This window comes from Loxodonta africana, chromosome 3 (genome assembly GCF_030014295.1).
Source record: "Loxodonta africana isolate mLoxAfr1 chromosome 3, mLoxAfr1.hap2, whole genome shotgun sequence".
NCBI classification, from domain to species: domain Eukaryota; kingdom Metazoa; phylum Chordata; class Mammalia; order Proboscidea; family Elephantidae; genus Loxodonta; species Loxodonta africana.
Window position 1 is genome coordinate 179,418,326 of NC_087344.1, and position 12,210 is coordinate 179,430,535.

The 12,210-nt window shown below is 42.3% G+C and overlaps 1 non-coding gene across 1 annotated transcript; it reads right to left on the reverse strand.

Moving 5' to 3' along the window:
• Positions 1-11,316: 11,316 nt before the first annotated feature.
• TRNAN-GUU (transfer RNA asparagine (anticodon GUU)) lies at positions 11,317-11,390 on the reverse strand. Its single transcript has one exon. It is a non-coding gene; the product is annotated as a tRNA-Asn (tRNA).
• Between the last annotated feature and the right edge of the window lie 820 nt (positions 11,391-12,210).

The window sequence follows — 12,210 nt, forward strand, 5'->3', positions numbered from 1 at the left end:
TGTGCCTTGAGAGTCTTTGTCTGAGATATCACCTGAGGCGGTGCCTGGGGCACTGTCTGGGACATCACCTGAGGTAGATGCCCTACAAGGCATTGCTGAAAGTTCCCGAGACTCACCCCTACCATCCATTTTTGCTTCTGGATCCATACATAGCCATAAGTCCCAGTGATCCCCAAAGGTGAAGTACAAAGTGTGATCCAGAAGGAGGTATGCTACACTCCAAAAGAACGACTTTCCTTTTCTAATGTGTACAAACAGAAGCCTGGGGAATATGTGCGGGAATGGCTATTAAGGGTGTGGGAAAATGGTGCAAGGAATATAAAGTGCCATCAGCCTGACTTTATTGACATGGGCCCACTAAGCACAGATTCTTCATTCAGTGTTTCAGCTCCAGACGCTAGGAAAGGATCCAATAGTATATTTGGTTGGTTTGTTGAAGCATGGATTATGCAGTGGCCAACACTAAATCAAGCTGAAGTACCAGACCTGCCTTGGTATGTTGTAGAAGAAAGTATCAAAAGGCCTCGGGAAGTTGGCGTATTAGAGTGGATTTATCAGGTTAGACCCACAGATCCACACATGGAGTGCCAGAGGACATACCTCTTACCACAATGGTGAGGAACAAATTTGTAAAGGGAACCCCAGCATCCTTGTAGACAGTTGTGATTACTATATTATGTAAGTCAGATTTGACAGTGGGAAGTACACTGCCTCAATTAAGACACCTATTTTCAGTGGGGCTGATTGGACCCCACGGTGGTAGGGGCAAAGCGGCAGTACTCAATCGAGAAAGACAAGGTGGGCATAGTTACTGTAATGAAGAGTGTGGTCAAAGCAGTAATCAGTATAGTCTGACTTATATAGACTTGTGGCATTGGCTACTTGGTTATTTCACTCCCTAGGAGTGAAATAGGTAGGAAATCTACTAAATATTTACTTAACGTGTACAAGTGGAAGAGTTCTAGGTCAACTGAATGGCAGTCTAACTCCAATTGCCAGAAGAGAGTGTCATAGCCCCCAATCAGTTACCAGAATTGACCTAGTTTACAGACCCAGAACCTCTTGAATGAAGGGGCGGGGCGCAGTTCCCTTAAGGAAGGACCCCGCTACACTGCAAAAACTGTATGCTGCTAAGACACTGCAATACAGGAGATCCCTCATGGGGTCTCTTAGTACTAGCATGCTCTGTGATTAAAGTCAATAGGAAACTACAGCAACTTGATTCCTAGATAACTACTAATGGTCCAGACCCTTCAGAAATGAAGGTTTGGGTCACCCCACCAGGCAAAGAACCATGACCAGATGAGGTGCTTGCTGAGGGTAAAGAGAATACAGAATGAGCGGTGGAAGAAGGCAGTTAGTTCCTAATACCAGTTATGACCACGTTATGGAAGTGAGGACTGTAACAGTTATGACCATTTCTTCCTTGTACGTGTGCATCAAATATTTTTGCTTTCTTCTCCTATAGCAGATAAGATATAAATGAGGCCAGTGTGTTTCCGTTACACATACGTTAGTTGTATCATGTTAGGCACAGGTATGACTTTGTAATTGTCTTTATTCAGAGATTGTGTATAGTTGGAGGAGATGTGAAGAGGTGCCAAGTTGACAAGGGGTGTGTACTGTGATGGTTAAGGTTGTGTGTCCACTTGGCTGGGCCATAATTCTCAGTGGTTTGGCAGTTATGTAATAATGTAGTTTGGTAGTTACATAAGGATGTGATTTGGTAGTTATGTAATGATGTAGTCATCCTCCATGATGTGATCTGATGTGATCAGCAATTCAGTTGTAAAGGGAGTTTCCTAGGGGGTGCGGCCTGCATCCAATGTATGTATGGATGTTCTGGAAAAGCTTGTTTGCTTTCTCTGGATCCTGCATCTGGCTTATCATTGTCTGAGCTCCGGTTTTTGGGACCTGAGCCAGCTGCCTGCTGGCCTACATGCTGATCTTGGGATTGGTTGGCCTCCGCAGCTGGTGAGCCAGGGGCCTGCCATCTGACTTTCTGATCTTGGCTTCGTCAGCCCCAGTATCTGTGTGTGTCTGGAGGAGCCTCCTGCCTAATGCCTGACCCATGGACTTGGGACTTGCCAGCCTCTACAACCGTGCGAGCCATTTCCCTAAGATAGCTCTCTCTCTCTCTCTCTCCCTATGTATATATATTTCACTGGTTTTCCTTCTCTAGAGAACCCACCTAAAACATAATGAATTTTCAAATATGGGTGTTGTTGTTGTTGTTAGGTGCCGTCAAATCGGTTCCAACTCATAGAGACCCCACGTACAACAAAATGAAACCCTGCCTGGTCATGTGCCATTCTCACAATCCTTGCTATATCTGAGCCCATTGTTGCAGCCACCCTGGCAATCAATCTTGTGGAAGGTCTTCCTCTTTTTTTTGTTGACCCTCTACTTTACCAAGCATAATGAACCTTCTGTTTATGCAAAAAGAGCGAGAAAGATTTGACGTATTTAGAAATGTTCAAAGTTGGGTATTGGTGTAATGTATTTATAACCAACGAAAATGCTCGCTCAGCGTCTGGATCCTAACAGGAGTCTTTTGTGACATTTGTTTTTGCCAGCTTGGGTATTGGTTGAACAAATAACACTATGGACAATACTGGAGCAAAATTGCTCCATCTAATCGTTCTGATCAGGGCCACAATAGGTGGGCCGTGATAGAATGGGAGAAAAATGCAGAACAGAACTCAAACTCTTAAAGAGCCCTGACTTACCAGACCAGTTGAGACTAGAGGACTCCCTGAGACTGTCGCCCCAAGATACTCTTTAAGCCTTGAATAGAAGCTATCCCCTGCAGTCACTTTGCCAAAATAACGGATTGGCACAGAAAATAAGGGGCAGTTCCCTTGAGTATGGAGCTCCATTAAAAAACCATCTATATGAGACAAAAAGGTCAACAATTACTCTAAAGCATAGATGAGAAGGGGGAAGGGAAACTAGAGTACAGGAAATTGAAAAACCAGAACAGAATTAGAAAGAATGTTGACGCATTGTGAAAACTGTAACTAATGTCACTGAAAAAATTGTGTAGAAATTTTCAAACGGAAACCTACTTTACTGTGTAAATTTTCACTGAAAAAAAAAATAAGATATTATTTTCTAAAAAGTGGTCCATCTATAACAGGTATGCAGGGATCGCTCTGGACCGGTATTGGCCATTTTGAATCGGACAATCATATAGCCTACTATGCTGGGAATGACAACTCAAAGAGGACTGGTGTTCCATTCATCGTCAAAAACAGCATTTAAAGATCTATCCTGAAGTCCAACACTGTCAGTGATAGGATAATATCCACACGCCTACGGGGAAGACCAGTTAATACAACTATTATTCAAATTTACACTCCAACCACTAGGGCCAAAGATCAAGAAATAGAAGGTTTTTATCAGCTGCTACAGTCTGAAATTGATCGAACATGCAATCAAGATGCATTGATAATTACTGGCGCTTGGCATGCAAAAGTTGGAAACAAAGAAGAAGGCTCAGTAGTTGGAAAATATGGCCTTGGTGATAGAAACAATGCTGGAGATCGAATGATAGAATTTTGGGAGACCAACGACTTCTTCATTGCCAATACCTTCTTTCACCAACATAAACAGTGACTATACACATGGACCTCACCAGATGGAACGCACAGAAATCAGATTGACTACATCTGTGGAAAGAGGCAATGGAAAAGCTCAATATCATCAGTCAGAACAAGGCCAGGGGCCGACTGTGGAACAGACCATCAATTGCTCATATGCAAGTTCAAGCTGAAATTGAAGAAAATCAGAGCAAGTCCACAAGAGCCAAAATATGACCTTGAGAATATCCCACCTGAAATTAGAGACCATCTGAAGAATAGGCTTGACACATTGAACACTAGTGACCGAAGACCAGATGAGTTGTGGAATGACATTAAGGACATCATCCATGAAGAAAGCAAGAGGTCACTGAAAAGACAGGAAAGAAAGAAAAGACCACGATGGATGTCAGAGGAGACTCTGAAACTTGGTCTCGAAAGTCGAGCAGCTAAAGCGAAAGGAAGAATTGATGAAGTAAAAGAACTGAACAGAAGATTTCAAAGGGCCTCTCGAGAAGACAAAGTAAAGTATTACAGTGACATGCGCAAAGAGCTGGAGATGGAAAACCAAAAGGGAAGAACATGCTCAGTGTTTCTCAAGCTGAAAGAACTGAAGAAAAAATTCAAGCCTCAAGTTGCAATAGTGAAGGATTCCATGGGAAAATATTAAACGACCCAGGAAGCATCACAAGAAGATGGAAGGAATACACAGAGTCATTATACCGAAAAGAATTAGTCGATATTCAACCATTTCAAGAGGTGGCATATAAACAGGAATCGATGGTACTGAAGGAGGAAGTCCAAGCTGCTCTGAAGGCACTGGCGAAAAACAAGGCTCCAAGAATTGATGGAATATCAATTGAGATGTTTAAACAAACAGATGCAGCGCTGAAGGTGCTCACTCATCTATGCCAAGAAATATGGAAGACAGCTTCCTGGCCGACTGACTGGAAGAGATCCATATTTATGCCTATTCCCAAGAAAGGTGATCCAACCGAATGTGGAAATTATAAAACAATATCATTAATATCACAAGCAAGCAAAATTCTGCTGAAGATCTTTCAAAAATGGCTGCAGTAATATGTCAACAAGGAACTGCCAGAAATTCAGGCTGGTTTCAGAAGAGGACGTGGAACCAGGGATATCATTGCTGACGTCAGATGGATCCTGGCTGAAAGCAGAGAATACCAGAAGGATGTCTACCTGTGTTTTATTGACTATGCAAAGGCATTCGACTGTGTGGATCACAACAAACTATGGATAACACTGCGAAGAATGGGAATTCCAGAACACTTAGTTGTGCTCACGAGGAACCTTTACATACATCAACAGGCAGTTGTTTGGACAGAACAAGGGGATACTGATTGGTTTAAAGTCAGGAAAGGTGTGCGTCAGGGTTGTATTCTTTCACCATACCTATTCAATCTGTATGCTGAACAAATAATACGAGAAGCTGGACTATATGAAGAAGAATGGGGCATTAGGATTGGAGGAAGACTGATGAACAACCTGCGTTATGCACATGACACAACCTTGCTTGCTGGAAGTGAAGAAGACTTGAAGCACTTACTAATGAAGATCAAAGATGACAGCCTTCAGTATAGATTGCACCTCAACATAAATAAAATAAAAATCCTCACAACTGTATGAATGAGCAACATCATGATAAATGGAGAAAAGATTGAAGTTGTCAAGGATTTCATTTTACTTGGATCCACAATCAACAGCCATGGAAGCAGCAGTCAAGAAATCAAAAGATGCGTTGCATTGGGCACATCTGCAAAGGAACTCTTTAAAGTGTTGAAGAGCAAAGATATCACTCTGAAGACTAAGGTGCGCCTGACCCAAGCCATGGTATTTTCAATCACATCATATGCATATGAAAGCTGGACAATGAATAAGGAAGACCGAAGAAGAGTTGATGCCTTTCAATTGTGGTGTTGTTGAAGAATATTGAATATACCATGGACTGCCAAAAGAACGAACAAATCTGTCTTAGAAGAAGTACAGCCAGAATGCTCCTTAGAGGCAAGGATGGCGAGACTGCATCTTACATATTTTGGACATGTTGTCAGGAGGGATCAGTCTCTGGAGAAGGACATCATGCTTGGCAGAGTACAGGGTCAGCGGAAAAGAGGAAGACCCTCAACGGGGTGGATTGACACAGCGGCTGCAACAATGAGCTCAAGCATAACAATGATTGTAAGGATGGCTTAAGACCGGGCAGTGTTTCCTTCTGTTGTGCATAGGGTCGCTATGAGTCGGAACCGACTCAGTGGCACCTAACAACAACAACAACAATGACCTTACACGCAAAAAACCCTGAAGAATCCACAAGAAAACTACTGGAACAAATAGAAGAGATATGCATACAAATATCAGTTAGATTCCTCTACACCAAAAAAGAGAATGTGCAAGAGGAAATCGATGAATCAATACAATTTACAATAGCGTCCAAGAAGATAAAATACTTAGGAATAAATCTAACCAGAGATGTGAAAGACCTATACAAAGAAAACTACAAGTCACTACTGCAAGAAACCAAAAGAGGCCTATGTAAGTGGAAAAACATACCTTGCTCACGAATGGGAAGACTCAACATTGTGAAAAGTTCTGTCCTACCCAAAGCGGTCTATAGATACAATGCAATCCAGATCCAAATTCCAATTGCATTTTTTAATGAGATGGAGAAACAAATCACCAACCTCAGATGGAAAGGGAAGAGGCCCTAGATAAGTAAAGCGTCACTGAAGAAGAAGATCAAAGTGGGAGGCCTCACACTACCTGATTTTTGAATCTATTATACCACCATCGTAGTCGAAACAGCCTGGTACTTGTACAACAACAGATACGTAGACCAATGGAACAGAATTGAGAATCCAGACGTAAAGTCAACCACATATAAGCAGCTGATGTTTGACAAAGGCCCCAAATCCGTTAGCTGGGGAAAAGACAATCTCTTTAACAAATGGTGCTGGCATAACTGGATATCCATCTGCAAAAAAATGAAACAAGACTCATACCTCACACTATGCACAGAACCTAACTCAAAATGCATCAAAGACCTAAATGCAAAATCTAAAATGATAAAGATCATGGAAGAGAAATAGGGATAACTGTAGGAGCGCTAATACCTGGCGTAAACAGTACACAAAACGTCATTAACAATGCACAAACACCAGAAGAGAAACTAGATAGCTGGGAGGTCCTAAAAATCAAACACTTCTGCTCATCCAAAGACTTCACCAAAGGAGTAAAGGGAAAACCTATCCACTGGGAAAAAGTTTTTGGCTATGACAAATCTGATCGGGGTCTAATCTCTAAAATCTGCAAGATACTATAAAACCTCAAAGACAAAAAGACAAATAATGCAATTAAAAAATGGGCAAAGAATATGAGGAGGCAGTTTACCAAAGAAGAATTCAGGCGGCTAACAGAAACATGAGGAAATGCTCATGATCATTAGCCATTAGGAAATGTAAATCAAAACTACAATGAGATATCATCTCACTCCAACAATGAGATACCATCTCACTCCAACAAGGCTAGCCTTAATCCAAAAAAACACAAAATAATAAATGTTGGAGAGGTTGTGGAGAGGCTGGAACCCTTATACACTGCTGGTGGGGATGTACAATGGTACGACCACTTTGGAAATTGATTTGGCTCTTCCTTTCAAAGCTAGAAATAGAAGTACCGTACGATCCAGCAATCCCACTCCTTGGAATATATCCTAGAGAAATAAGAGCCCTCACACAAATAGATACATGCACAGTCATGTTCACTGCAGCACTGTTTATAATAGCAAAAAGATAGAAACAACATAGGTGTCCATCAACAGATGAATGGATGAACATATTACAGTATATTCACACAATGGAATACTACGCAACGATAAAGAACAGCAATAAGCCCTCGAAACATCTCATAACGTGGAAGAATCTAGAAGCCATTATGCTCAGTAAAATTAGTCAGTCACAAAAGGACAAATATTGTATGGACCACTATTACGAGAACTCGAGAAAAGTTTTAAACACAAAAGAAAACATTCTTTGGTGTTTACAAGGGTTGGGAGGGAGGGAGAGCGGTATTCACTAAGTAGATAGTAGACAAGAATTATTTTAGGTCAAAGGAAGGACAACACAGGGGAAGTCAGCACAACTGGACTAAGCTAAAAGCTAAGAAGTTTCCTGAACACAACCAGACACTTCGAGGGACAGTGTAGCAGGGGTGGGGATCTGGGAACCGTGGTTTCAGGGGACATCTAGGTCAATTGGTGTAACAAATTTTATTAAGAAAATGTTTTGCTCCCCACTTTGGTGAGTGGCATCGGGGGTCTTAAAAAGTAGCAAACAGAGATCTAAGAGGCATCAATTGGTCCCAACCCACCTGGAGCAAAGCAAAACTGAAGAACACCAAAGACACAAGGTAAATATGAGCCCAAGAGACAGAAAGGGCCACACAAAACAGAGACTCCATCAGCCTGAAACCAGAAGAACTAGATGATGTTCGGCTACCACCAATGAGTGCCCTGACAGGGAACACAACAGAGAGTCCATGATGGAGCATGAGAAAAGTGGGGTGCAGAGCTCAAATTCTAGTAAAAAGACCAGACTTAATGGTCTGACTGAGACTGAAGGGATCCCAGAGGACATGGCCCCTGGACTCTCTGTTAGGCCCAAACTAAAACCACTCCTGAAGCCAACTCCTTGGACAAAGATTAGGCTGGATTAACCACCAAAAAACCCACTGCTGTTGAGTCGACACTGGATTATAAGACATAAAATGATCCTGGTGAGAAGTGTGCTTCTTAGCTCAAGTAGACACATGAGACTAAATGGGGAGCTCCTGTCTGGATGCGAGACGAGAAGGTAAAGGGGGATAGGAGCTGTTTGAATGGACAGGAGCTGCTTGAATGGACAGGGGAAATACAGGGTGGAGAAGTGTTCTGTCACATTACAGGGAGAGCAACTAGGGTCACGCAACAATGTGTGTTTAAGCTTTTCTATGAGAAACTGACTTGAATGGTAACCTTTCACTTAAAGCTCAATTTAAAAAGTGTTCTGTCTAAAAGTGTGGTTTTTAGACCTTTTTTAGTGCCTCCATTTTGATGAACAGAGATTGTTGAGGTAGTCAAATTTACAATCTTTTCTTTAATGATTAATCTTTTTGTCTATTTTTTAAAAATCTTTTCTTATATTGAGATCACGAAAGTACCAACTAAATTTATTTTAAGTTCCATTTCACATCTACGTTTTTAATCCACTTGGAAATCATTTGGTTATTGCGGAGGTAGGGATCAAAATTCACTGTTACCCTTACATGTTATTGAATTTTGTGCTATAATTGTTAAAACATATATAATGTTTTTAATATCTTTGATTTTTAAAATTCCAATTTGTTCTACTTTCTGTTTTTCTGATTTTTTAATATGCCAAATAAACTAAAATCTTTTAACGCTTCCAATACTTCGTCCATCATATCTGTAAATATATATGTATTTGTTATTCATTTTCCCTTCTATATTTCTTTTTCTTGTCCAGCTAACATCTCCCTCACAGTGAAGATTCTTGATGGATAAGGCAAGAGAAAGAGACTATTGTAATTCACTCACTATTAACTGAGTTTTTAACAGTGAAACAAACCATAACCAATTTTGTCTTTCTACCTCTTTTTGCAAGTGGTGGAGGAGAAGGATATGAATGTGAAATAGCTGCCTGTGAAACAGAGCTTTAATTGTAGGGTCCTTGTCTTTCCTGCCAGAGAACTTTTATCATTCCTTTTTGGAAACCCTGGTGAAGCAGTGGTTAAGAACTAGAATGCTAGAAACCCTGGGGGTGCGATAGTTAAGAGCTACCATGCTGCTAACCAAAAGGTTGAGTTTAAATCCACCAGGCGCTCATTGGAAACCCTATGGGACAGTTCGACTCTGCCCTGTGGGGTCACTAGGAGTTGGAATCGACTTGACCACAACAGGCTTGGTTTAATGTACTATAGGGTCACTGTAAGTCGGAACTGATCTGATGGCAACAGGTTTATTTTTTAATTTTTGGTATGTTCAAGTAATTAAAGTCCCCAAAAAGGTCAGAAGGAGAAAGAAAAAATATTTAAAGAAATAACAGCTGTCCCTCAGATACCCTTTTAACCTGGAACTGAAGCCACCTTTCAGCCAAAAACTAGATTGGCCTATAAAATAAACAAGAACACCCATGAGGAATGTGCTCCTTTAACAATCAACTATACAAGACGAAACGGTGAATATTTACACAAAGGCAAAGACGAGACTGCAAGGAGGGGCAGGGAAAGCGGATGGATGAAAACAGGGCAGGTGGGGTGGAAATGATGAGAATGGTGACACATTACAGGGATTGGGACCAACGTCACAGAACAATTTGTGTACAAATTGTTGAATGGGAATCTAATTCGCAGGATAAACTTTCACCTAAAACACTGTAAGACATTCAAAAAAAAAAAAGGAAGAATGGCCAAAAAATTTCTAATCTTAATGAAAAGTATAAATCCACTGGTTCCAGAAGGTGAATGGATCCCAAGCGTGAGAAACATGAAGAAAAACACACCTAAGCACATCAGAATTCAATTGCTGAAATTCAGTGAAAAAGAGAAAAATCTTAAAAGCAGCCAGAGAAACAAGCATGGACTACACTGAGGAGCAATGACAAGGATTAGAAAGATTTCTGGTCAGAAGCCTTGCAAACGAAAAGACAGTGGAGCAATATCTTTAAAGTACTGGAGGGGGGAAAAAAAAAACCAAACTTTAAATAATGAAGGTGAATAAAAACATTTTAAGACATAGTGAAGCTGATGAGGATAGAGCAAGACCGGGCAATGTTTTCTTCTCTTCTACAGAGGGTCACGTCGGTATGAGTCGGAACCAACTGGAGGACGCCTAACAACAACAAAGCTGAGAGAATTCATCCCCAGCAGACTCACACGGCAAGAAATGTTAAAGGGGTCCTCCAGGCAGAAGGAAACAGAGTCCAGATGGAAATCTGGACCTACACAAAGGAATGAAGAACACCAGAAATGGTATCCACGTGGGTAAATATGCAAGGTTTTTTCTGATTATTTAAATCTCCTTAAAAATATTTGACCATTTAAACAAAAGTAATAACAATGGACTGCGAAGTTCGTAACATATGTAAAAGGCATAACAACCAGAGTGCAAAGACTGGTAGAAGAGAAATGTGAAGAGGTATAATATCATTTGTAGGACGACAGTGAAAAGTTAAAGATGTAGGAACCCTTAAAATAACCAAAAAATTGGGTTATAGCTGATAAGCCAACAAGGAAGAGAAAATGTAATTAGATAAAAACCCTGTAAACATAGTAATAGAACAATTGCTCTTTGAGGACTCTACCCTATAGAAATACTTGCACAAGGCGCCAAAGTTATGTGTTCAAGAATGACGACCCCCCCCCAGCATTATGTGTAGTCACAAAATCATAGAACCAATTAATTTCCAAAGCACCTATATATAGACAGAGTTGAATAATACTACAAGCAACGGGAGAAATTCGTTTGTCAAAAGTAGTGAAGAGGGTAATAATCTCCACTTCCAGGAGTGCACCTACTTGGTTCTCTGGGAGGACCCTGCTTTACGTCCTCCTGCTGTGGACAAGGGACCGCGGCTAGGCGAGGTTATTCTCTGTCTTCACGTGAGAGGATATGCAAAGTAGAATCGACCAAACACTAAATTTTTAAAAGTGAGACACACGTCCCTGGGTGGGCTCGAACCACCAGCCTTTCGGTTAACAGCCGAACGCGCTAACCGGTTGCGCCACAGAGACCTGAGAACGCAGTTTTTCTGGTCTCAGTAAAGACTGACTTCTAACTAAGCACCACGCGGTGCCACCCGCTTTCTGCGGCACAATTGCGCAGGCTCCAAAGCCTCAGAAAACCGGACCGGCTGGGGCGACAAATCACGTTGTTCCTCACGTGTGAAACCTGTGCGGCGGGTGAGTCTGAAGCTACAAGGGCAGCCGAATGGCCTTCGCCCCTCCTTGCTCCTCGTCCGCCTCAGAAGCCAGCGACCCCCAGAGACCCTCGGGTCAGCAACCCCCGCCTGAGCCGAGTGGGGCCCATGACACGCTGAGCCCCGTGGGTTCCGGGACGTCCCTTCGCGTCGCCTGCTCCGCCTTCCGCTCGCGCCCCGGGACGCCCCCCGAGCGACCCGGTTGTGGTGGGTGGGGCGGGAGCGGGGAAAATAAGCGGGAAAGGGGAACCGTGAAGAGGAGCGGAGGGAAGCAGGCAGGCGTGGACGAGGACGAGACCTCCAGGAGGCCCGTGCAGAGACTCAGGCGGGGCCTGGGGCAGAGAGAAAGGTTTTTATGATGTAGTACAATAGGAAGGGCGGAACTGAGAGAGGACACGAAAAGGAGAAAAGCAGGAGGACCCATAGCTGTTCAGGAGCAAAGCCGCGAGAACATTGTGAATGTTTTTATGTCGATACTGTTAAAGGAAGCGGAGGAGCTGACGGTAGGTTTGTGGCTCTCCGCGATCGTATTCTGGTCTGCAATCTGCGTCGTGGCCGCAGCACCCTTGGTTCGAATCGGAGTCATGGCAGTTTCTGGTCCTTACCTTCGCAATATTTGCTTTCGCGTTTTAATC